Source organism: Ranitomeya variabilis, chromosome 2 (assembly GCF_051348905.1).
Source record: "Ranitomeya variabilis isolate aRanVar5 chromosome 2, aRanVar5.hap1, whole genome shotgun sequence".
NCBI lineage: Eukaryota > Metazoa > Chordata > Amphibia > Anura > Dendrobatidae > Ranitomeya > Ranitomeya variabilis.
Window position 1 is genome coordinate 1,080,145,559 of NC_135233.1, and position 25,514 is coordinate 1,080,171,072.

Here is a 25,514-nt window from a genome sequence, read left to right on the forward strand (position 1 = left end):
TGCCTTTTCCTTTGGGGAATTTCTCTGAGGCAAGGTGAGGCTTTATTTCCTATCTTTAGGGGTAGTTAGCTCTTAGGCTGTGAAGAGGCGTCTAGGCAGAGTTAGGTACGCTCCACGGCTATTTCTAGTGTGTGTGATAGGATTAGGGTTTGCGGTCAGCAGAGCTCCCACTTCCCAGAGCTTGTCGTGTCCTATAGTTTATCCATCAGGTCATTCCGGGTGCTCCTAACCACCAGGTCCATAACAGTGCATGTCTCTTTCTCTCTCCTTTTTGCATTGTCATGTGCATGATAACGCGACAAATACTGCCTCTCAGCGGCATAAAATCATTACTACCGGTCAGAGAGCAGCAGCTCCAACACTTTCAAATGACAGCGTGAGCCTGCAGCTGTGAGGTTTACCCACAGTCACAAGTGTTGGCTGATGGGACTGCTACTCTCATCAGCCTACGTCTGCTGCCGCTTTTAACAGCGAGAGCAGGCAGCTACTTATGGGAGTTTCCATAACCCAGCGCCTGTGATATAAATAATTAAATAAAAAATGGCATGGGTTCCACTATATTTTTGACAACCAGCCAGGCAAAACTGACAGCTGCAGGCTGCAATCCTCAGCTGTCAGCTTTAGCAAGTCTGGTTATCAAGAATAGAGGGGTCACAACATCTGTTTTTAAAAATTATTTACATAAATGATGAAAAAATGGCAAAGGGCCATGGATACTGTCCGGGATTAAACATGCGAGAAATACAGCAGAGTCCCGCATGTAAATACCCAACATTGATGCCGTCACTCAGGAGCGGAGCGTGCGGCTGCATATCTTGCTATGCGCCACACGCTCCGCTCCTGAGTGACGGCGGCAATGCCGGGTATTAACATGCGAGACTTGGCTGTATTTCTCGCATGTGTAAGCCCACCGGCATCAGGGGCTTATCTACAGCATTCTGAAATGCTGTAGATAAGCCCCCGATGTATCCTGAAAGATGAGAAAAAGAGGTTAGATTATACTCACCCGGGGCGGTCCCGCTGCGGTCTGGTTCGATGGGCATTGCAGTCCGGTCTGGGGCCTCCCATCTTCTTACGATGATGTCCTCTTCTTGTCTTCACCCTGTGGCTTCGGCGCAGGCATACTTTGTCTGCCCTGTTGAGGACAGCACAAAGTACTGCAGTGCGCAGGCGCCGGGAAAGGTCAAAAAGACCAGCATCTGCGCACTGCACTACTTTGCTCTGCCCTCAACAGGGCAGACAAAGTACGTCTGCGGTGTGAAGACAAGAAGAGGATGTCATTGAAAGAACATGGGAGGCCCCGGACCGCGACGCCCACCGCAGCGGGACCGCCCCTGGGTGAGTATAATCTAACCTCTTTTTCTCATTTTTATCTTATGTACAGAATGCTGTACATAAGCCCCTGATGCCGGTGGGCTTAGCTCATCTATGATTTTGGGGGTGACAGGTTCCCTTTGAGCAAACGGATTCCCTGGTGCTGGTCAGTTCCTTGGCCGTTGACAGGAGCTAAGTTACTTTCTTTACCTTCCAGGAGTCCTGGCTCAGTTTGACTAGCTGTGCCGTAGAGATGTCAACTGTGTGCCACATGGATGACATCTTGCCAAGCCAGCAAATCAAATGCCGGTAACCTAGAAGCCAAAGGCACTTTCACACAGCTCCTGTCCACAGCCAGAGAATACAGACGATGACGTCCTCTTCTTGTCTTCACGCTGCTGCTCCGGCGCAGCCGTACTTTGTCTGCCCTGTTGAGGGCAGAGCAAAGTACTGCAGTGTGCAGACACCGGGCCTCTCTGACCTTTCCCGGTGCCTGTGCACTGCAGTACTTTGCTCTGCCCTCAACAGGGAGATAAAGTACGCCTGCGCCAGAGCAGCAGCGTGAAGACAATTAGAGGACGTTATCATAACAAGATGGGAGGCCCCGGACCGGACTGCGACGCCCATCGGAATGGACCACAGCGGGTCCGCACCTGGGTGAGTATATTCTAACCTCTTTTTCTCATCTTTCAGGATACATCGGGGGCTTATCTACAGCATTACAGAATGCTGTAGATAAGCCCCTGATGCCGGTAGGCTTAGCTCACCTTCGATTTTGGTGGTGACAGGTTCCCTTTAAGGTGTTTGGCAATGTTCTAATACATATCTCCCGGGCACTAGAAGAGGAAACCTAAAAACAAAAAAATAATGTAATAGTTGCTATAAGACCTTATCTAATCACATTCGCTCATCAATAGTTGTGATCCATTGCTGTAACCATCACAGTGTTTAAAAAAAATAGTGCCAGTTTCACCAGCCTTTGATGAGTGAGTAACATTTGAAATTTTCACATATGAAACAAATAAATAAAGTACAAAACTTGTTCTATTCCCTGCAATGGCATCAAAGTGACATCAGTGATTTTTCATGGACCCATAAGCTTGTTTGGGTAATTTTGATCTGAGGCTCGGGTCAAAAACGGACCACTGACATGTGAACATCCACATAAACTAAATTGGGTTCATGTTCTATCCAAGAAAAACAGATGTTTGAATGAAGATGAAGTGCCAGTGATTGATGAGCTCCGTTCATGTGGTCTGTACGTCTGGCTACGGTCTATGTCTTCTGCTATATAAGAACCATCTGACTCATAAATTACCAGTGTACATGTATATAGATAGATCTAGGTTTGTATAGATATTGTTGCTATTCATTCTCCTTTGCTAGTGTTGGAAGGTATTTTGTTGGTTTGTGACATCATGTATGTAGCTGATGGAAAACCAAGAGGAAAGTGGGTTGGAATACCTTCCATCTTTGTGGGAACAGTTTAAGGAAGCCCCTACTCTATTCCCATTGACTGTGCCCAGTACAGAACGTCCATACAGATATAGTTGGTGGAAGTTTGGTGGAAGAACATGATCAGCGCACAGAGTCCAGACCTCTACTCCATCCAACACCTAGAATGGAGATGGTGAGCCCGGAAACTTCACAACGTCAGGGTCTGACCTCACAAATGATCAAGGGTCAAAAATTCCCACAGATGCCTTCAAAATCTTGTAGAAAGCAAGTTATGATAGACGTCATATTAATGCCTTTTATTGACAGGTGTAGTTTCAGTCCAAGTGCGATACATAGGACAAAACATGAGATCGCACTCGGACCAATGTTACTCTAAGGCACTGTGCACATGCCCATTTTTTCCCTTGGATAGAGTAGGTCTATGGCAAGGAAATCACAGTATGCCAGAGTTTGAGCTGATATTCTGTTTGCAGTCCGCCACGCAAGTCATTGAGTGCAGGGAAACGATTGGACTGCACTGGGATGATATCTGATTTACACTCACTGACAGAATGGAGAAGTTGGAAAAAAAAATTTCAAACTATGATCACACTTTGAGCAAAATCTAATTTGCGTAATCAACCCGATTCTCTCAGATGAGAGAATATACGGCCATGCATAGCTGCCCTCAGAGTTAAGCTCTTCTGGCATCTTCTCCGGTTTAGTCTTCCTTTCTCTCTGGGTCTTCATACACATCACTGCCAAGTGTGCCTCATACAGTCACGTGGGCACTACACATCCATGTGGGGCCCAGCCAGTGCTGGAACTATACTGGAAGACCAGAGCAAAAGGATGAAATAATGGAGAAGATCGAAGAGGAGAGGTAACGGACGCCTTGGTTGGCACTGGGTTAGGAGGAGGTTAAGGGAAGACAGGCCTGACGTGGTATCGCCTACACGATAATGGTCTATATGTCCATAATGGAAGACATTACATAATGATAATGTATGTACCGTTACAAGACATGTTAAGTGAAGAGCGTGAGCTGTCTAAACGGAAAGGAGGGGTGGGTAAAGGGGGGTTAATGTTGGGAAAATTTGGAAAATACATGCATTAATGGCAAATGTTTTATTGAAATTTTATGCTTAATAAAAAACTATTTGAGTTAAAAAAAGAAGAGGAGAGGTAACGTCAGGACAGGTATTGGGAGGGCTGAAAAAAGGTGAGTGTAAGAAGGATTTTGTTTTCTTAAACCCTTCCTGACACTCACATTCCAGCAAAATGGAGGATGGCTGACAATATGAATGTTTGTGTTTGTAGTCTTTACTATTACAGGGTGACATCGCTATTTGCTTTCCATGTAAACATAGTCTTATTGCTTCACCTTTCCTCCACCTAAAGCTTTGATGACCTCAGATATCTCGTGTGTCACCTTTCCTCTAGCAGATAATCCTGGCTCACCTTTTACCTGACTATTTGTATTACTCAATCCAGTCTGCATCTGCCAACCTGATCACACAGACTTTCACCGTCGTCTCCTGCTGTCACTTGGCAAGCACATTGCATGTTTTGGGCCATATTTTACCCCTGGAGCATGCACCATTTTATTATAAACACCACTTACTCCAGAAATTCTGCTAACAGTCAAGAAGCAAATTGTTGCGAATGCCAACTACCCAAAATGCTGCCTTGTATTGTTTTAGGCTTTAAACTCCTAATATTGGATGCATTTGAGGCCATAAAGGGTTTTTCCAGCACAAAAAGTTTTTTCATTTGAATTAAAAATGGAAATTAACAAGATTTACTAATAAGGATAAGAGATTCCATTCAATGCAATTTTTTACCCAAAAATTTGAAATCTCCTGAATTACTTTTCTGGGATTCAGTTTGTGCAAATTTATTGTGGCAAAATTCCCACCTACCTGTCATGATCTCCATGGCCAGAGAACTAGCATAAGCCTCTATAGGAACAAGCTCTTGGAAGATGTAACTGTACTGACCATGAACTAAACCTACCGCATCATCTAGAAGTAGCCAGGTAGCATGTCCTACTTTTTATCCCTATATGCCCAGCGCCGGCCGGAGAACTAAATAATGCTAGCAGAGGGAAATATAAGACCTGACTCACCTCTAGAGAAATGCCCAAAAGGAGACAGAAGCCCCCCACATATATTGGCGGTGATATGAGATGAAACAACAAACGCAGCAGGAAAATAGTTTTAGCAAATTTGAGGTCCGCTTTCTAGATAGCAGAAGACAGAAAGCATACTTTCATGGTCAGTAGAAAACCCTAACAAAACACATCCAGAAATTACTTTAGGACTCTGGCATTAACTCATAATACCAGAGTGGCAATTCCTGATCAACAAGAGCTTTCCAGACACAGTAACGAAACTGCAGCTGTGAACTGGAACCAAAATACAAAAACAAAACATGGACGAATGTCCAACTTATCTAGTAGATGTCTGGGAGCAGGAACAAGCACAGAGAGGCTTCTGATAACATTGTTGACCGGCAAGCATCTAACAGAGAAGCCAGGTTATATAGCGACACCCAGATCTAATCAGAACAGGTGAACAGGGAAGATGATGTCACAAGTTCAATTCCACCAGTAGCCACCGGGGGAGCCCAGAATCCAAATTCACAACAGTACCCCCCCCTCAAGGAGGGGACACCGAACCCTCACCAGAACCACCAGGGCGATCAGGATGGGCCCTATGAAAGGCACGAACCAGATCAGAGGCATGAACATCAGATGCAGTGACCCAAGAATTATCCTCCTGGCCGTATCCCTTCCACTTGACCAGATACTGGAGTCTCCGTCTGGAAACACGGGAGTCTAGGATTTTTTCCACAACGTACTCCAACTCACCCTCAACCAACACCGGAGCAGGAGGCTCAACGGAAGGCACAACAGGTGCCTCATACCTGCGCAATAACGACCGATGAAAAACGTTATGAATAGAAAAGGATGCAGGGAGGTCCAAACGGAAGGAAACAGGGTTAAGAATCTCCAATATTTTATACGGACCGATGAACCGAGGCTTAAACTTAGGAGATGAGACCCTCATAGGGACAAAACGAGAAGACAACCACACCAAATCTCCAACACAAAGCCGAGGACCAACACGACGGTGACGGTTGGCAAAAAGCTGAGTCTTCTCCTGGGACAACTTAAAATTGTCCATCACCTGCCCCCAGATATGATGCAATCTCTCCACCACCGCATCCACTCCAGGACAATCCGAGGATTCCATCTGACCGGAGGAAAATCGAGGATGGAACCCCGAATTACAGAAAAACGGGGAAACCAAGGTGGCAGAGCTGGCCCGATTATTGAGGGCGAACTCCGCCAATGGCAAAAAAGCAACCCAATCATCCTGGTCAGCAGACACAAAACACCTCAGATATGTCTCCAGGGTCTGATTAGTCCGCTCGGTCTGGCCATTAGTCTGAGGGTGAAAAGCAGACGAAAAAGACAAATCTATGCCCATCCTAGCACAAAATGCCCGCCAAAATCTAGACACAAATTGGGTTCCTCTGTCAGAAACGATATTCTCAGGAATACCATGCAAACGAACAACATTTTGAAAAAACAGGGGCACCAACTCGGAAGAAGAAGGCAATTTGGGCAGGGGAACCAAATGAACCATCTTAGAAAAACGGTCACACACCACCCAGATGACAGACATCTTCTGAGAAACAGGCAGATCTGAAATAAAATCCATCGAGATGTGTGTCCAAGGCCTCTTAGGAATAGGCAAGGGCAACAATAATCCACTAGCCCGAGAACAACAAGGCTTGGCCCGAGCACAAACGTCACAAGACTGCACAAAGCCTCGCACATCTCGTGACAGGGAAGGCCACCAGAAGGATCTTGCCACCAAATCCCTGGTACCAAAAATTCCAGGATGACCTGCCAATGCAGAAGAATGCACCTCAGAGATGACTTTACTGGTCCAATCATCAGGAACAAACAGCCTATCAGGCGGACAACGATCCGGTCTATCCGCCTGAAACTCCTGCAAGGCCCGCCGCAGGTCTGGAGAAACAGCTGACAAGATAACTCCCTCCTTAAGAATACCTGTGGGGTCAGAGTTGCCAGGTGAATCAGGCTCAAAACTCCTAGAAAGGGCATCCGCCTTAACATTCTTAGAACCTGGTAGGTACGATACCACAAAATTAAACCGAGAAAAAAATAATGACCAGCGCGCCTGTCTAGGATTCAGGCGCCTGGCGGTCTCAAGATAAATCAAATTTTTGTGGTCAGTCAATACCACCACCTGATGTCTGGCCCCCTCGAGCCAATGGCGCCACTCCTCAAATGCCCACTTCATGGCCAAAAGCTCCCGATTCCCAACATCATAATTCCGCTCAGCGGGCGAAAATTTACGGGAAAAGAAGGCACAAGGCCTCATCACGGCGCAGTCAGAACTTTTCTGCGACAACACTGCCCCAGCTCCGATCTCAGAAGCGTCGACCTCAACCTGAAAAGGAAGAGTCACATCAGGCTGACGCAACACAGGGGCAGAAGAAAAACGGCGCTTAAGCTCCTGAAAGGCCTCCACAGCATCAGGGGACCAATTAGCAACATCAGCACCCTGTCTAGTCAAATCGGTCAATGGCTTAACGACATCCGAAAAACCAGAAATAAATCGACGATAAAAGTTGGCAAAGCCCAAAAATTTCTGAAGACTTTTAAGAGAAGAGGGCTGCGTCCAATCACAAATAGCTTGAACCTTGACAGGATCCATCTCAATGGAAGAGGGAGAAAAAATATATCCCAAAAAGGAAATTCTCTGAACCCCAAAAACGCACTTAGAACCCTTGACACACAGAGAATTAGACCGCAAAACCTGAAAAACCCTCTTAACTTGCCGGACATGAGAGTCCCAGTCATCCGAAAAAATCAGAATATCATCCAGATACACTATCATAAATTTATCCAAAAAATCGCGGAAAATATCATGCATAAAGGACTGGAAGACTGAAGGGGCATTAGAAAGACCAAAAGGCATCACCAAATACTCAAAGTGGCCCTCGGGCGTATTAAATGCGGTTTTCCACTCATCCCCCTGCCTGATCCGCACCAAATTATACGCCCCACGGAGATCAATCTTAGAGAACCACTTGGCCCCCTTTATGCGAGCAAACAAATCAGTCAGCAACGGCAATGGGTATTGATATTTAACCGTGATTTTATTCAAAAGCCGATAATCAATACATGGTCTCAAAGAGCCGTCTTTTTTTGACACAAAGAAAAAACCGGCTCCTAAGGGAGATGACGATGGACGAATATGTCCCTTTTCCAAGGACTCCTTTATATATTCTCGCATAGCAGTATGTTCAGGCACAGACAGATTAAATAAACGACCCTTTGGGTATTTACTACCCGGAATTAAATCTATAGCACAATCGCACTCACGGTGCGGAGGTAGTGAACCCAGCTTGGGTTCTTCAAAGACGTCACGATAATCAGACAGGAACTCAGGGATTTCAGAGGGAATAGATGATGAAATGGACACCAAAGGTACGTCCCCATGAGTCCCCTTACATCCCCAGCTCAACACAGACATAGCTCTCCAGTCAAGGACTGGGTTGTGAGACTGCAGCCATGGCAATCCCAGCACCAAATCCTCATGTAGATTATACAGCACTAGAAAACGAATAGTCTCCTGGTGATCCGGATTAATACACATAGTCACTTGTGTCCAGTATTGTGGTTTATTATTAGCCAATGGGGTGGAGTCAATCCCCTTCAGAGGAATAAGAGTTTCCAAAGGCTCTAAATCATACCCACAACGATTGGCAAAGGACCAATCCATAAGACTCAAAGCGGCGCCAGAGTCGATATAGGCGTCAGTAGTAATAGATGACAAAGAGCAAATCAGGGTCACAGACAAAATAAATTTAGACTGTAAAGTGCCAATGGAAACGGATTTATCAAGCTTTTTAGTACGCTTAGAGCACGCTGATATAACATGAGTAGAATCCCCACAATAGAAACACAACCCATTTTTCCGTCTAAAATTCTGCCGCTCGCTTCTGGACAGAATTCTATCACACTGCATGCTTTCTGGCGTCTTCTCAGTGGACACCGCCAGATGGTGCACAGGTTTGCGCTCCCGCAGACGCCTATCGATCTGAATGGCCATTGTCATGGACTCATTCAGACCCGCAGGCACAGGGAACCCCACCATAACATCCTTAATGGCATCAGAGAGACCCTCTCTGAAAGTCGCCGCCAGGGCGCACTCATTCCACTGAGTAAGCACAGACCATTTACGGAATCTTTGGCAGTAAATTTCAGCTTCATCTTGCCCCTGCGATAGGGACATCAAAGTTTTTTCTGCCTGAAGTTCCAAATGAGGTTCCTCATACAGCAAGCCCAAGGCCAAAAAAAACGCATCCACATTGCGCAACGCAGGATCCCCTGGTGCCAATGCAAAAGCCCAGTCTTGAGGGTCGCCGCGGAGCAAGGAAATCACAATCCCAACCTGCTGTGCAGAGTCTCCAGCAGAACGAGATTTCAGGGACAAAAATAGCTTACAATTATTTCTAAAATTCTGAAAGCTAGATCTATTCCCTGAGAAGAATTCCGGCAAAGGAATTCTCGGCTCAGATACCGGAGCATGAATAATAAAATCTTGCAAATTTTGTACTTTCGTGGTGAGATTATTCAAACCTGCAGTTACACTCTGAAGATCCATTATTAACAGGTGAACACAAAACCATTCAAAGATTATAAGGAGAGAGAAAAAAAAGAAAGACTGCAGCATAGACAGACTGGCAAGTGATCCAATTAAGAGCACAGAGGAAAAAAAAAAAAAAAAAACTCTCAGCAGACTTCTTATTTCTCTCCTTTCTCAGCCAAGGATTTTAACCCTTTAGTGGGCCGGTCAAACTGTCATGATCTCCATGGCCAGAGAACTAGCATAAGCCTCTATAGGAACAAGCTCTTGGAAGATGTAACTGTACTGACCATGAACTAAACCTACCGCATCATCTAGAAGTAGCCAGGTAGCATGTCCTACTTTTTATCCCTATATGCCCAGCGCCGGCCGGAGAACTAAATAATGCTAGCAGAGGGAAATATAAGACCTGACTCACCTCTAGAGAAATGCCCAAAAGGAGACAGAAGCCCCCCACATATATTGGCGGTGATATGAGATGAAACAACAAACGCAGCAGGAAAATAGTTTTAGCAAATTTGAGGTCCGCTTTCTAGATAGCAGAAGACAGAAAGCATACTTTCATGGTCAGTAGAAAACCCTAACAAAACACATCCAGAAATTACTTTAGGACTCTGGCATTAACTCATAATACCAGAGTGGCAATTCCTGATCAACAAGAGCTTTCCAGACACAGTAACGAAACTGCAGCTGTGAACTGGAACCAAAATACAAAAACAAAACATGGACGAATGTCCAACTTATCTAGTAGATGTCTGGGAGCAGGAACAAGCACAGAGAGGCTTCTGATAACATTGTTGACCGGCAAGCATCTAACAGAGAAGCCAGGTTATATAGCGACACCCAGATCTAATCAGAACAGGTGAACAGGGAAGATGATGTCACAAGTTCAATTCCACCAGTAGCCACCGGGGGAGCCCAGAATCCAAATTCACAACACCTACCATCCTATACTTCTCATATCATCATATCTCCTGCCACGAGTTTCATTCAGGGCCATGCACCACTGACCAGCCCTCAAATGACACGTCATAGGTTCATCATGGCGCTACTCGCGTCACTTGAGGGTTAGTTAATGGGGCTCCTCACCGAGAGAGGATCGCAGGATAAGACATGTGGACTGGTAAGCAGCAATGTGAGTATTTTTTTAAATCACTGGAGCAGAGGAAATCCTATCAGTCAAAAGGTAGTATACAGCAAAGATAGATAGTAGGAGGTTAAGACCCAAATTTTAATATAGATGACTAAAGGTACCTTCACATTAAGCGACGCTGCAGCGATAGCGACAACGATGCCGATCGCTGCAGCGTCGCTGTTTGATCGCTGGAGAGCTGTCACACAGACAGCTCGCCAGCGACCAACGATGCAGAGGTCCCCGGGTAACCAGGGTAAACATCGGGTTGCTAAGCGCAGGGCCGCTCTTAGTAACCCGATGGTTACCCTGGTTACCAGCATAAAATGTAAAAAAAACAAACACTACATACTCACATTCACGTTCCTTTGCTGTCCGCTTCCTGCAATGACTGAGTGCCGGCCCTAACAGCAGAGCGGTGACGTCACCGCTGTGCTGTACTTTCACTTTCACTTTACGGCGCTCAGTCAGTGTGGGAAGCGGACGGCAGGGGATGCGAAGGTGAGTATGTAGTGTTTGTTTTTTTTACATTTTACACTGGTAACCAGGGTAAACATCGGGTTACTAAGCGCGGCCCTGCGCTTAGTAACCCAATATTTACCCTGGTTACCAGTGTAAAACATCGCTGGTATTGTTGCTTTTGGTGTCAAACACAACGATACACGCCGGTCTGACGACCAAATTAAAGGTACCTTCACACTAAACGATATCGCTAGCGATCCGTGACGTTGCAGCGTCCTGGCTAGCGATATCATTTAGTTTGACACGCAGCAGCGATCAGGATCCTGCTGTGATATCGCTGGTCGTTGAACAAAGTTCAGAACTTCATTTGGTCGTCAGACCGGCGTGTATCGTCGTGTTTGACACCAAAAGCAACGATACCAGCAATGTTTTACTCTGGTAACCAGGGTAAACATCGGGTTACTAAGCGCAGGGCCGCGCTTAGTAACCCGATGTTTACCCTGGTTACCAGTGTAAAATGTAAAAAAACCAAACAGTACATACTCACCTTCGCGTCCCCCGGCGTCTGCTTCCCACACTGACTGAGCGCCGTAAAGTGAAAGTGAAAGTACAGCACAGCGGTGACGTCATCGCTCTGCTGTTAGGGCCGGCGCTCAGTCAGTGCAGGGAAGCGGACGGCGGGGGACGCGAAGGTGAGTATGTAGTGTTTGTTTTTTTTACATTTTACGCTGGTAACCAGGGTAAACATCGGGTTACTAAGCGCGGCTCTGCGCTTAGCAACCCGATGTTTACCCTGGTTACCCGGGGACTTCGGCATCATTGGTCGCTGGAGAGCGGTCTGTGTGACAGCTCTCCAGCGATCAAACAGCGACGCTGCAGCGATCGGCATCGTTGTCGCTATCGCTGCAGCGTCGCTTAATGTGAAGGTACGTAAAGTTCTGAACTTTGTTCAACGACCAGCGATATCACAGCAGGATCCTGATCGCTGCTGCCTGTCAAACTAAACGATATCGCTAGCCAGGACGCTGCAACGTCACGGATCGCTAGCGATATCGTTTAGTGTGAAGGTACCTTTAAAACAGAGGAAATATATTCAGACAAACAATACCACAACAAATATAAAAAATATTAAGTGCTCAAATCTCACCAGTTCACGTGAATAAACAATGGTTCTGTGTTACTCCTTTGATGTCCAGAGCATGCCGTCCATAATCATAGGAGAAAGGAGGGGTATAAGTCACTAGTCGCACCCCGCGTGAGTCTCCCGTACTGATAAGGACAGTTCCCAAGTATGGTCCTGTCCTATAGAATGTCCCTTAATTCTCTCCTGATGTGTTTCATCCACCAGTTACAGTGGACTCATCAGGGGAGTGTAAGCATGTATTAAGGATTATTAGAAAGTTCAAAAACTAGAACCATAATATAATCATGGGGACAAAAGTATTTAAGAGTTGCCCAGGTAGAAGGGGACTCTATCGCACAGTGGTGTAAGACTATCAAGATACTAGCAAAGGCCTTATTAGTAAAACCATAGTTTTAAGTATGAATACTTCACCAATATTCTGATTTCAGACTCTAAGTCTTAGTTAGGGAAACTTTGTAGGAGATGACTATTGTTAACGACAAGTTGTGGCAGGGTAATTTTTTTTTGTTGATTTCTATTATTGTTGTGTATGATGCATTTGATACATATTCTTAATTGTGTAATGTAAAGAATTTAAAATATATCTATTAAAGGTAAGTAATAAGTGTTAGCACTGGAAAAAAAAAAACAGAATCTGAGCAACATATCAGGAGTAGTGATTGGCCACACTGGACCCAAACATCCAGTGGTTTGCCCGACAGTTAAAAAAGTTCTGTTCGGGTACCAGAACCATTCCCAAACCCAATTCACATTCATGGGGTGCCCGAACATCCAGTGTTCACCCGCTGTCATGTGCATGATGCAAAAACTAGAAATAGCGGGCACCATCAAGCATAATAAATCATGTGTTCAACCTGCAGCATGCCAAAACATATAGACAATGCAAAAAAGGAGTGTGAAAGAGACATGCACATACGCAGGGATCAACATGTAAAATCACAAAATGTTATTGATATCCGTTAACGACACACCACACATTGTATAAAAACATTTAAAACCACAAAAATTACAAATGTTACACCCAAGACAATAAGGGGGGAAAAAGAGACATGGGTCCGGTTTGCCAGCAGGCAGGCAAATAAATCATTTTCCTCAGCATTCAATTTGGACACATAATGGACATGCTCACGCCATGCACTCGCAAGTGTTTGTTGGAGATATAGGATCAGGCACCGACTCCCGTGCGAACCACCCACCCACCCTCTTGGTGCCTGATCCTATATGTGCACTGTTGTGAATTTTCGTTCTCAAACTCCCTCCTGTGGTCATGAATGGTACTTCGGCGAGTTCTGTCCGTGGACTCCCTCAGGTGGCTGTGAGTGAAGCTGCTGGTTCTTGAGATTCCTTCCTCAGCTGCCCTCGTCTATGGCTAGGCTGGCTTCTCTATTTAACTCCACTCAGATCGTTACTTCATGCCAGCTGTCAATGTCTTAGTACTGGTTCAGATCTCTCTTGGATCTTTCTGTTGACCTGTCTACTCCAGCAGAAGCTAAGTCCCTGCTAGTTCATTTGTTGTTCATTGTGTACTGAATATATTTCTTAGTACTTGCTAAGTTCTAGTCCAGCTTGCTATCATGATATTGCCTTGCTAGCTGGAAGCTCTGGGGTGCAGAGTGGCACCTCCGCACCGTGAGTCGGTGCGGGAGTCTTTTTGCACACTCTGCGTTGTTTTTTATAGTTTTTTGTGCTGACCGCAAAGATTCCTTTCTATCCTCTGTCTGTTTAGTGAAGACTGGCCTCCTTTGCTAAAACCTGTTTCATTCCTGTGTTTGTGACTTTCCTCTTAACTCACAGTCAATATTTGTGGGGGGCTGCCTTTTCCTTTGGGGAATTTCTCTGAGGCAAGGTGAGGCTTTATTTCCTATCTTTAGGGGTAGTTAGCTCTTAGGCTGTGAAGAGGCGTCTAGGCAGAGTTAGGTACGCTCCACGGCTATTTCTAGTGTGTGTGATAGGATTAGGGTTTGCGGTCAGCAGAGCTCCCACTTCCCAGAGATTGTCCTGTCCTATAGTTTAACCATCAGGTCATTTCGGGTGCTCCTAACCACCAGGTCCATAACAGTACAGCTGGCCAGCAAAATGTTAATGCATCTCAATAGAGGGATAAGAGAAGTTCTGAGACCATTTTTTTTTCTCTGCAGTGTGTTTTGTCTTTCTTTTTCCCTTAACCTCTGGGTGGTTCAGGACTCAGGTGTAGATATGGACATTCAAGGTCTGTCCTCTTGTGTGGATCAACTCACTGCAAGGGTACAAAGCATTCAAGATTATGTAGTTCAGAATCCGATGTTAGAGCCTAGAATTCCAATTCCTGATTTGTTTTCTGGGGATAGATCTAAGTTTCTGAATTTCAAAAATAATTGTAGACTGTTTCTTGCTTTGAAACCCCGCTCCTCTGGTGACCCCATTCAGCAAGTAAAAATCATTATTTCTTTGTTATGTGGTGACCCTCAAGACTGGGCATTCTCCCTTGCTCCAGGAGATCCTGCATTGCGTAATGTAGATGCGTTTTTTCTGGCGCTTGGATTGCTTATTGATGAACCAAATTCAGTGGATCAGGCAGAAAAAATCTTGCTGGCTTTGTGTCAGGGTCAGGATGAAGTGGAGGTATATTGCCAGAAGTTTAGAAAGTGGTCTGTGCTTACTCAGTGGAATGAGTGTGCCCTGGCAGCAATTTTCAGAAAGGGTCTTTCGGAAGCCCTTAAGGATGTATTGGTGGGGTTCCCCACGCCTGCTGGTCTGAATGAATCAATGTCCTTGGCCATTCAGATCGATCGGCGCTTGCGTGAGCGCAAAGTTGTGCACCATTTGGCGGTATCTTCTGAGCAGAGGCCTGAGCCTATGCAATGTGATAGGACTTTGACCAGAGCTGAACGGCAAGAACACAGACATCAGAATGGGCTGTGTTTTTACTGTGGTGACTCCACTCATGCTATCTCTGATTGTCCTAAGCGCACTAAGCGGTTCGCTAGGTCTGTCACCATTGGTACTGTACAGCCTAAATTTCTTTTGTCCGTTACTCTGATTTGCTCTTTGTCGTCCTACTCTGTTATGGCATTTGTGGATTCAGGCGCTGCCCTGAATTTGATGGACTTGGAGTTTGTAAGGCGCTGTGGTTTTTTCTTGGAGCCCTTGCAGTATCCTATTCCATTAAGGGGAATTGATGCTACGCCTTTGTCCAAGAATAAGCCTCAGTACTGGACTCAGTTGACCATGTACATGGCTTCTGCACATCAGGAGGATATTCGCTTTCTGGTGTTGCATAATCTGCATGATGTGGTCGTGTTGGGTTTGCCATGGCTACAGGTCCATAATCCAGTATTGGATTGGAAATCAATGTCTGTGTCCAGTTGGGGTTGTCAAGGGGTACATGGTGATGTTCCATTGTTGTCAATTTCTTCTTCCACTCCTTCTGAAGTCAGTGAGTTTTTGTCAGATTACCAGGATGTATTTGATGAGCCCAAATCCAGTGCCCTACCTCCTCATAGGGATTGTGATTGTGCTATTAATTTGATTCCTGGTACTAAGTTTCCTAAGGGCCGAATTTTCAATTTATCTGTGCCAGAACATGCCGCAATGCGGAGTTATATAAAGGAGTCCTTGGAGAAAGGGCATATTCGCCCATCGTCGTCACCGTTGGGAGCAGGGTTCTTTTTTGTGGCCAAGAAGGATGGTCCTCTGAGACCTTGCATAGATTACCGCCTTCTCAATAAAATCACGGTCAAATTTCAGTACCCTTTGCCTCTACTGTCTGATTTGTTTGCTCGGATTAAGGGGGCTAGTTCGTTCTCCAAGATAGATCTTCGAGGGGCGTATAATCTTGTGCGTATTAAACAGGGCGATGAATGGAAAACAGCATTTAATACGCCCGAGGGCCATTTTGAGTACCTGGTGATGCCATTCGGGCTTTCTAATGCTCCATCTGTGTTTCAGTCCTTTATGCATGACATCTTCCGAAAGTATCTGGATAGATTCATGATTGTATATTTGGATGATATTTTGGTCTTTTCGGATGATTGGGAGTCTCATGTGAAGCAGGTCAGAATGGTGTTCCAGGTCCTTCGTGCTAATTCCTTGTTTGTGAAGGGGTCTAAATGTCTCTTCGGAGTTCAGAAGGTTTCCTTTTTGGGCTTCATTTTTTCCCCTTCTACTATCGAGATGGATCCTGTTAAAGTTCAGGCCATTTATGATTGGACTCAGCCTACATCTGTGAAGAGCCTTCAGAAATTCCTGGGCTTTGCGAATTTTTACCGTCGCTTCATCGCTAATTTTTCTAGTGTTGTTAAACCGTTGACTGATTTGACCAAGAAAGGTGCGGATGTGGTGAATTGGTCCTCTGCGGCCGTTGAGGCTTTTCAGGAGTTGAAACATCGTTTTTCTTCGGCCCCTGTGTTGTGTCAGCCAGATGTTTCGCTCCCTTTTCAGGTCGAGGTTGATGCTTCTGAGATTGCAGCAGGGGCTGTTTTGTCTCAAAGAAGTTCTGATGGCTCTGTGATGAAGCCATGTGCTTTCTTTTCTAGAAAGTTTTCGCCTGCTGAGCGTAATTATGATGTTGGCAATCGGGAGTTGTTGGCTATGAAACGGGCATTCGAGGAGTGGCGACATTGGCTTGAAGGAGCCAAGCATCGCGTGGTGGTCTTAACGGATCACAAGAATCTGACTTATCTCGAGTCTGCCATCTCCCCTGATTTGCGGCGGGTGCTGCAGGAGTTTCAGGCTGATAGACCTGACCGTTGTCCAGCGGAGAAACTGTTTGACCCTGATAGATGGACTAGTAGAGTTATCTCTGAGGTTCATTGTTCGGTGTTGGCTGGTCATCCTGGGATTTTTGGTACCAGAGATTTGGTGGCTAGATCCTTTTGGTGGCCTTCCTTGTCACGGGATGTGCGTTCTTTTGTGCAGTCCTGTGGGACTTGTGCTCGGGCCAAGCCCTGCTGTTCTCGTGCCAGTGGGTTACTTTTGCCCTTGCCAGTCCCGAAAAGGCCCTGGACGCATGTTTCCATGGATTTTATTTCAGATCTCCCTGTCTCTCAAAGGATGTCAGTCATCTGGGTGGTTTGTGATCGCTTCTCTAAGATGGTCCATTTGGTAACCTTGCCTAAATTGCCTTCCTCCTCTGATTTGGTTCCATTATTTTTCCAGCATGTGGTTTGTTTGCATGGCTTTCCGGAGAACATCGTGTCGGACAGAGGTTCCCAGTTTGTTTCAAGGTTTTGGCGGTCCTTTTGTGCTAAGATGGGCATTGATTTGTCTTTTTCTTCGGCTTTCCATCCTCAGACAAATGGCCAAACCGAACGAACCAATCAGACTTTGGAAACATATCTGAGATGCTTTGTTTCTGCTGATCAGGATGATTGGGTGACCTTCTTGCCATTGGCTGAGTTCGCCCTTAATAATGGGGCCAGTTCAGCTACTTTGGTTTCGCCTTTTTTTTGTAATTCTGGTTTCCATCCTCGTTTTTCTTCAGGGCAGGTTGAGCCTTCGGACTGTCCTGGTGTAGATTCTGTGGTGGACAGGTTGCAGCAAATTTGGACTCACGTAGTGGACAATTTGACATTGTCCCAGGAGAAGGCTCAACGTTTCGCTCACCGCCGTCGCTGTGTTGGTCCCCGACTTCGTGTTGGGGATTTGGTTTGGTTGTCGTCTCGTTATGTTCCTATGAAGGTTTCTTCTCCTAAGTTTAAGCCTCGTTTCATTGGTCCTTATAAGATTTCTGAAATTCTCAATCCTGTGTCATTTCGTTTGGCCCTTCCAGCTTCTTTTGCCATCCATAATGTGTTCCATAGGTCGTTGTTGCGGAGATATGTGGCGCCTATAGTTCCCTGCGTTGACCCTCCTGCTCCGGTGTTGGTCGAGGGGGAGTTGGAGTATGTGGTGGAGAAGATTTTAGATTCTCGTATTTTGAGACGGAAACTTCAGTACCTGGTCAAATGGAAGGGCTATGGTCAGGAGGATAATTCTTGGGTTGTTGCCTCTGATGTCCACGCTGCCGATTTAGTTTGTGCCTTTCATTTGGCTCATCCTGATCGGCCTGGGGGCTCTGGTGAGGGTTCGTGACCCCTCCTCGAGGGGGGGTACTGTTGTGAATTCCGTTCTCGAACACCCTCCTGTGGTCATGAATGGTACTTCGGCGAGTTCTGTCCGTGGACTCCCTCTGGTGGCTGTGAGTGGAGCTGCTGGTTCTTGAAATTCCTTCCTCAGCTGCCCTCGTTTATGGCTAGGCTGGCTTCTCTATTTAACTCCACTCAGATCGTTACTTCATGCCAGCTGTCAATGTCTTAGTACTGGTTCAGATCTCTCTTGGATCTTTCTGATGACCTGTCTACTCCAGCAGAAGCTAAGTCCCTGCTAGTTCATTTGTTGTTCATTGTGTACTGAATAAATTTCTTAGTACTTGCTAAGTTCTAGTCCAGCTTGCTATCATGATATTGCCTTGCTAGCTGGAAGCTCTGGGGTGCAGAGTGGCACTTCAGCACCGTGAGTCGGTGCGGGAGTCTTTTTGCACACTCTGCGTGTTTTTTTGTAGTTTTTTGTGCTGACCGCAAAGATTCCTTTCTATCCTCTGTCTGTTTAGTGAAGACTGGCCTCCTTTGCTAAAACCTGTTTCATTCCTGTGTTTGTGACTTTCCTCTTAACTCACAGTCAATATTTGTGGGGGGCTGCCTTTTCCTTTGGGGAATTTCTCTGAGGCAAGGTGAGGCTTTATTTCCTATCTTTAGGGGTAGTTAGCTCTTAGGCTGTGAAGAGGCGTCTAGGCAGAGTTAGGTACGCTCCACGGCTATTTCTAGTGTGTGTGATAGGATTAGGGTTTGCGGTCAGCAGAGCTCCCACTTCCCAGAGCTTGTCCTGTCCTATAGTTTATCCATCAGGTCATTCTGGGTGTTCCTAACCACCAGGTCCATAACAGTGCATGTCTCTTTCTCTCTCCTTTTTGCATTGTCATGTGCATGATAGCGCGACAAATACTGCCTCTCAGCGGCATAAAATCATTACTACCGGTCAGAGAGCAGCAGCTCCAACACTTTCAAATGACAGCGTGAACCTGCAGCTGTGAGGTTTACCCACAGTCACAAGTGTTGGCTGATGGGACTGCTACTCTCATCAGCCTACGTCTGCTGCCGCTTTTAACAGCGAGAGCAGGCAGCTACTTATGGGAGTTTCCATAACCCAGCGCCTGTGATATAAATAATTAAATAAAAAATGGCATGGGTTCCACTATATTTTTGACAACCAGCCAGGCAAAACTGACAGCTGCAGTCTGCAATCCTCAGCTGTCAGCTTTAGCAAGTCTGGTTATCAAGAATAGAGGGGTCACAACATCTGTTTTTAAAAATTATTTACATAAATGATGAAAAAAATGGCAAAGGGCCATGGATATTGTCCGGGATTAAACATGCGAGAAATACAGCAGAGTCCCGCATGTAAATACCCAACATTGATGCCGTCACTCAGGAGCAGAGCGTGCGGCTGCATATCTTGCTATGCACCACATGCTCCGCTCCTGAGTGACGGCGGCAATGCCGGGTATTAACATGCGAGACTTGGCTGTATTTCTCGCATGTGTAAGCCCACCGGCATCAGGGGCTTATCTACAGCATTCTGAAATGCTGTAGATAAGCCCCCGATGTATCCTGAAAGATGAGAAAAAGAGGTTAGATTATACTCACCCGGGGCGGTCCCGCTGCGGTCCGGTCCAATGGGCATTGCAGTCCGGTCTGGGGCCTCCCATCTTCTTACGATGATGTCCTCTTCTTGTCTTCACCCTGTGGCTTTGGCGCAGGCATACTTTGTCTGCCCTGTTGAGGACAGCACAAAGTACTGCAGTGCGCAGGCGCCGGGAAAGGTCAGAAAGACCAGCATCTGCGCACTGCACTACTTTGCTCTGCCCTCAACAGGGCAGACAAAGTACGTCTGTGGTGTGAAGACAAGAAGAGGATGTCATTGAAAGAACATGGGAGGCCCCGGACCGCGACGCCCACCGCAGCGGGACCGCCCCTGGGTGAGTATAATCTAACCTCTTTTTCTCATTTTTCAGGATATATCAGGGGCTTATCTACAGCATGACAGAATGCTGTAAATAAGCCCCTGATGCCGGTGGGCTTAGCTCATCTATGATTTTGGGGGTGACAGGTTCCCTTTGAGCAAACGGATTCCCTGGTGCTGGTCAGTTCCTTGGCCGTTGACGGGAGCTAAGTTAATTTCTTTACCTTCCAGGAGTCCTGGCTCAGTTTGACTAGCTGTGCCGTAGAGATGTCAACTGTGTGCCACATGGATGACATCTTGCCAAGCCAGCAAATCAAATGCCGGTAACCTAGAAGCCAAAGGCACTTTCACACAGCTCCTGTCCACAGCCAGAGAATACAGACGATGACGTCCTCTTCTTGTCTTCACGCTGCTGCTCCGGCGCAGCCGTACTTTGTCTGCCCTGTTGAGGGCAGAGCAAAGTACTGCAGTGTGCAGGCACCGGGCCTCTCTGACCTTTCCCGGTGCCTGTGCACTGCAGTACTTTGCTCTGCCCTCAACAGGGAGATAAAGTACGCCTGCGCCGGAGCAGCAGCATGAAGACAATTAGAGGACGTTATCATAACAAGATGGGAGGCCCCGGACCGGACTGCGACGCCCATCGGAATGGACCACAGCGGGTCCGCACCTGGGTGAGTATATTCTAACCTCTTTTTCTCATCTTTCAGGATACATCAGGGGCTTATCTACAGCATTACAGAATGCTGTAGATAAGCCCCTGATGCCGGTAGGCTTAGCTCACCTTCGATTTTGGTGGTGACAGGTTCCCTTTAAGGTGTTTGGCAATGTTCTAATACATATCTCCCGGGCACTAGAAAAGGAAACCTAAAAACAAAAAAATAATGTAATAGTTGCTATAAGACCTTATCTAATCACATTCGCTCATCAATAGTTGTGATCCATTGCTGTAACCATCACAGTGTTTAAAAAAAATAGTGCCAGTTTCACCAGCCTTTGATGAGTGAGTAACATTTGAAATTTTCACATATGAAACAAATAAATAAAGTACAAAACTTGTTCTATTCCCTGCAATGGCATCAAAGTGACATCAGTGATTTTTCATGGACCCATAAGCTTGTTTGGGTAATTTTGATCTGAGGCTCGGGTCAAGAACGGACCACTGACATGTGAACATCCACATAAACTAAATTGGGTTCATGTTCTATCCAAGAAAAACAGATGTTTGAATGAAGATGAAGTGCCAGTGATTGATGAGCTCCATTCATGTGGTCTGTACATCTGGCTACGGTCTATGTCTTCTGCTATATAAGAACCATCTGACTCATAAATTACCAGTGTACATGTATATAGATAGATCTAGGTTTGTATAGATATTGTTGCTATTCATTCTCCTTTGCTAGTGTTGGAAGGTATTTTGTTGGTTTGTGACATCATGTATGTAGCTGATGGAAAACCAAGAGGAAAGTGGGTTGGAATACCTTCCTTCTTTGTGAGAACAGTTTAAGGAAGCCCCTACTCTATTCCCATTGACTGTGCCCAGTACAGAACGTCCATACAGATATAGTTGGTGGAAGTTTGGTGGAAGAACATGATCAGCGCACAGAGTCCAGACCTCTACTCCATCCAACACCTAGAATGGAGATGGTGAGCCCGGAAACTTCACAACGTCAGGGTCTGACCTCACAAATGATCAAGGGTCAAAAATTCCCACAGATGCCTTCAAAATCTTGTAGAAAGCAAGTTATGATAGACGTCATATTAATGCCTTTTATTGACAGGTGTAGTTTCAGTCCAAGTGCGATACATAGGACAAAACATGAGATCGCACTCGGACCAATGTTACTCTAAGGCACTGTGCACATGCCCATTTTTTCCCTTGGATAGAGTAGGTCTATGGCAAGGAAATCACAGTATGCCAGAGTTTGAGCTGATATTCTGTTTGTAGTCCGCCACGCAAGTCATTGAGTGCAGGGAAACGATTGGACTGCACTGGGATGATATCTGATTTACACTCACTGACAGAATGGAGAAGTTGGAAAAAAAATTTCAAACTATGATCACACTTTGAGCAAAATCTCATTTGCGTAATCAACCCGATTCTCTCAGATGAGAGATTATACGGCCATGCATAGCTGCCCTCAGAGTTAAGCTCTTCTGGCATCTTCTCCGGTTTAGTCTTCCTTTCTCTCTGGGTCTTCATACACATCACTGCCAAGTGTGCCTCATACAGTCACGTGGGCACTACACATCCATGTGGGGCCCAGCCAGTGCTGGAACTATACTGGAAGACCAGAGCAAAAGGATGAAATAATGGAGAAGATCGAAGAGGAGAGGTAACGGACGCCTTGGTTGGCACTGGGTTAGGAGGAGTTTAAGGGTAGACAGGCCTGACGTGGTATTGCCTACATGATAATGGTCTATATGTCCATAATGGAAGACATTACATAATGATAATGTATGTACCGTTACAAGACATGTTAAGTGAAGAGCGTGAGCTGTCTAAACGGAAAGGAGGGGTGGGTAAAGGGGGGTTAATGTTGGGAAAATTTGGAAAATACATGTATTAATGGCAAATGTTTTATTGAAATTTTATGCTTAATAAAAAACTATTTGAGTTAAAAAAAGAAGAGGAGAGGTAACGTCAGGACAGGTATTGGGAGGGCTGAAAAAAGGTGAGTGTAAGAAGGATTTTGTTTTCTTAAACCCTTCCTGACACTCACATTTCAGCAAAATAGAGGATGGCTGACAATATGAATGTTTGTGTTTGTAGTCATTACAATTACAGGGTGACATCGCTAGTTGCTTTCCATGTAAAAATAGTCCTTAATGCTTTACCTTTCCTCCACCTAAAAAGCTTTGATGACCTCACAGATATCTCGTGTGTCACCTTTCCTCTAGCAGATAATCCTGGCTCACCTTTTACCTGACTATTTGTATTACTCAATCCAGTCTGCACCTACCAATGTGATCACACAGACTTTCACCCTCGTCTCCTGCTGTCACTTGGCAAGCACATTGCATGTTTTGGGCCATATTTTATCCCTGGAGCATGCACTATTTTATTATAAGCACCATTGACTCCAGAAATTCTGCCTAACTGTTAAGAAGCAAATTGTTGCGAATGCCAACTACCCAAAATTTTGCCTTGCATTGTTTGAGGCTTTAAACTCCTAATATTGGATGCATTTGAGGCCATAAAGGGTTTTTCCAGCACAAAAAAAGTTTTTTATTTCAATTAAAAATGGAAATTAACAAAATTTATTAATAAGGATAAGAGTTTCCATTCAATGCAATTTTTTACCCCAAAATTTGAAATCTCCTGAATTACTTTTTTTTTAAATTCAGTTTGTGCAAATTTATTGTGGCAAAATTCCCACCTACCATCCTATACTTCTCATATCATCATATCTCCTGCCACGAGTTTCATTCAGGGCCATGCACCACTGACCAGCCCTCAAATGACATGTCATAGGTTCATCATGGCACTACTCGCGTCACTTGAGGGTTAGTTAATGGGGCTCCTCACCGAGAGAGGATCGTAGGATAAGACATGTGGACTGGTAAGCAGCAATGTGAGTATTTTTTTAAATCACTGGAGCAGAGGAAATCCTGTCAGTCAAAAGGTAGTATACAGCAAAAATAGATAATAGTAGGAGCAGAGGCATAGCTAGGGTTTCAGCTTAGGGGGGGCAAAACATCTGAGTGGGCCCCTAACCAGCTAACCCTGATTACAGTTACGGTTGCGCACTTATTGTGAATATAGGGGAACCTCAGAATGTGACCCTACTGTTATTGAAAATAAATCTATATACAAAAACGAACATTGACTTTACCGCCATATTGGACCATATGCACAATAATAATGTCCCCTAAGTTCCACCATGTACTGCTCCATTATACACAGTATGGTGAGCTTAAAGCTTCCCTATACACAGTCAAAGGCTCCCACAGCTCCCCTATACACAGTATGATGATTCTATTACTCCCCTCTACACCGTATGATGTTCCCACTGCTCCTCTCTACACAGTATGATCCCACTGCTCCCCTAGATAGTATGAGCCCAATGCTCCCCTATACACAGTAAAATGCTGACAGAACTCCACTATAGAAAGTATAATGCCCCCCAGAGCTCCCCTATATACAGTGTAATGGGCCAACAGCTCCCATATGCACAATATGCATTCACAGTTCCCTATACACAGTATGATGGGCCGGCAGCTCCCGTCAAACAGTATGATGTCCCCCACAGTTCCCCTGTACACAGTATGATGGGCCCACAGCTCCTTTATACACAGTATGATGGGCCGGCAGCTCCCGTCAAACAGTATGATGTCCCCCACAGTTCCCCTGTACACAGTATGATGGGCCCACAGCTTCCTTATACACAGTATGATGGGCCAGCAGCTCCCGTCAAACAGTATGATGTCCCCCACAGTTCCCCTGTACACAGTATGATGGGCCCACAGCTCCTTTATACACAGTATGATGGGCCCGCAGCTTCCTTATACACAGTATGATGGGCCCGCAGCTCCCTTATACACAGTATGATGGGCCCGCAGCTCCCTTATACACAGTATGATGGGCCCGCAGCTCCCTTATACACAGTATGATGGGCCCACAGCTCCCCTATACACAGTATGATGGGCCCACAGCTTCCTTATACACAGTATGATCGGCCCGCTGCTCCCTTATACACAGTATGATGGGCCTGCAGCTCCCTTATACACAGTATGATGGACTCGCAGCTCCCTTATACACAGTATGATTGGCCCGCAGCTCCCTTATACACAGTATGATGTGTGCACAGCTTCCTTATACACAGTATGATGGGCCCGCAGCTCCCTTATACACAGTATGATGGACTCACAGCTCCCTTATACACAGTATGATTGGCCCGCAGCTCCCTTATACACAGTATGATGGGCCCACAGCTCCCCTATACACATTATGATGGGCCCACAGCTCCCTTATACACAGTATAATGTGTGCACAGCTTCCTTATACACAGTATGATGGGCCCGCAGCTCCCTTATACACAGTATGATGGACTCGCAGCTCCCTTATACACAGTACGATTGGCCCGCAGCTCCCTTATACACAGTATGATTGGCCTGCAGCTCCCTTATACACAGTGTGATGGACTCGCAGCTCCCTTATACACAGTATGATTGGCCCGCAGCTCCCTTATTCACAGTATGATGGGCCCACAGCTCCCTTATACACAGTATGATGGGCCCGCAGCTCCCTTATACACAGTATGATTGGCCCGCAGCTCCTTTATACACAGTATGATGTGTGCACAGCTTCCTTATACACAGTATGATGGGCCCGCTGCTCCCTTACACACAGTATGAT

At 45.7% G+C, this 25,514-nt stretch overlaps 1 long non-coding RNA gene across 2 annotated transcripts in view; it reads right to left on the reverse strand.

The window, feature by feature from the left end:
* The window catches only part of LOC143808724 (uncharacterized), a 78,725-nt gene that overhangs the window by 35,874 nt on the left and 17,337 nt on the right, over window positions 1-25,514 (reverse strand). For both annotated transcript variants that reach the window (XR_013222000.1, XR_013221999.1), the window contains exons 2-3: window positions 20,940-21,022; window positions 2,082-2,164 (exon numbers count right to left, since the gene is read on the reverse strand). This is a non-coding gene — a long non-coding RNA (uncharacterized LOC143808724). The remainder of the gene's footprint in view (window positions 1-2,081; window positions 2,165-20,939; window positions 21,023-25,514) is intronic.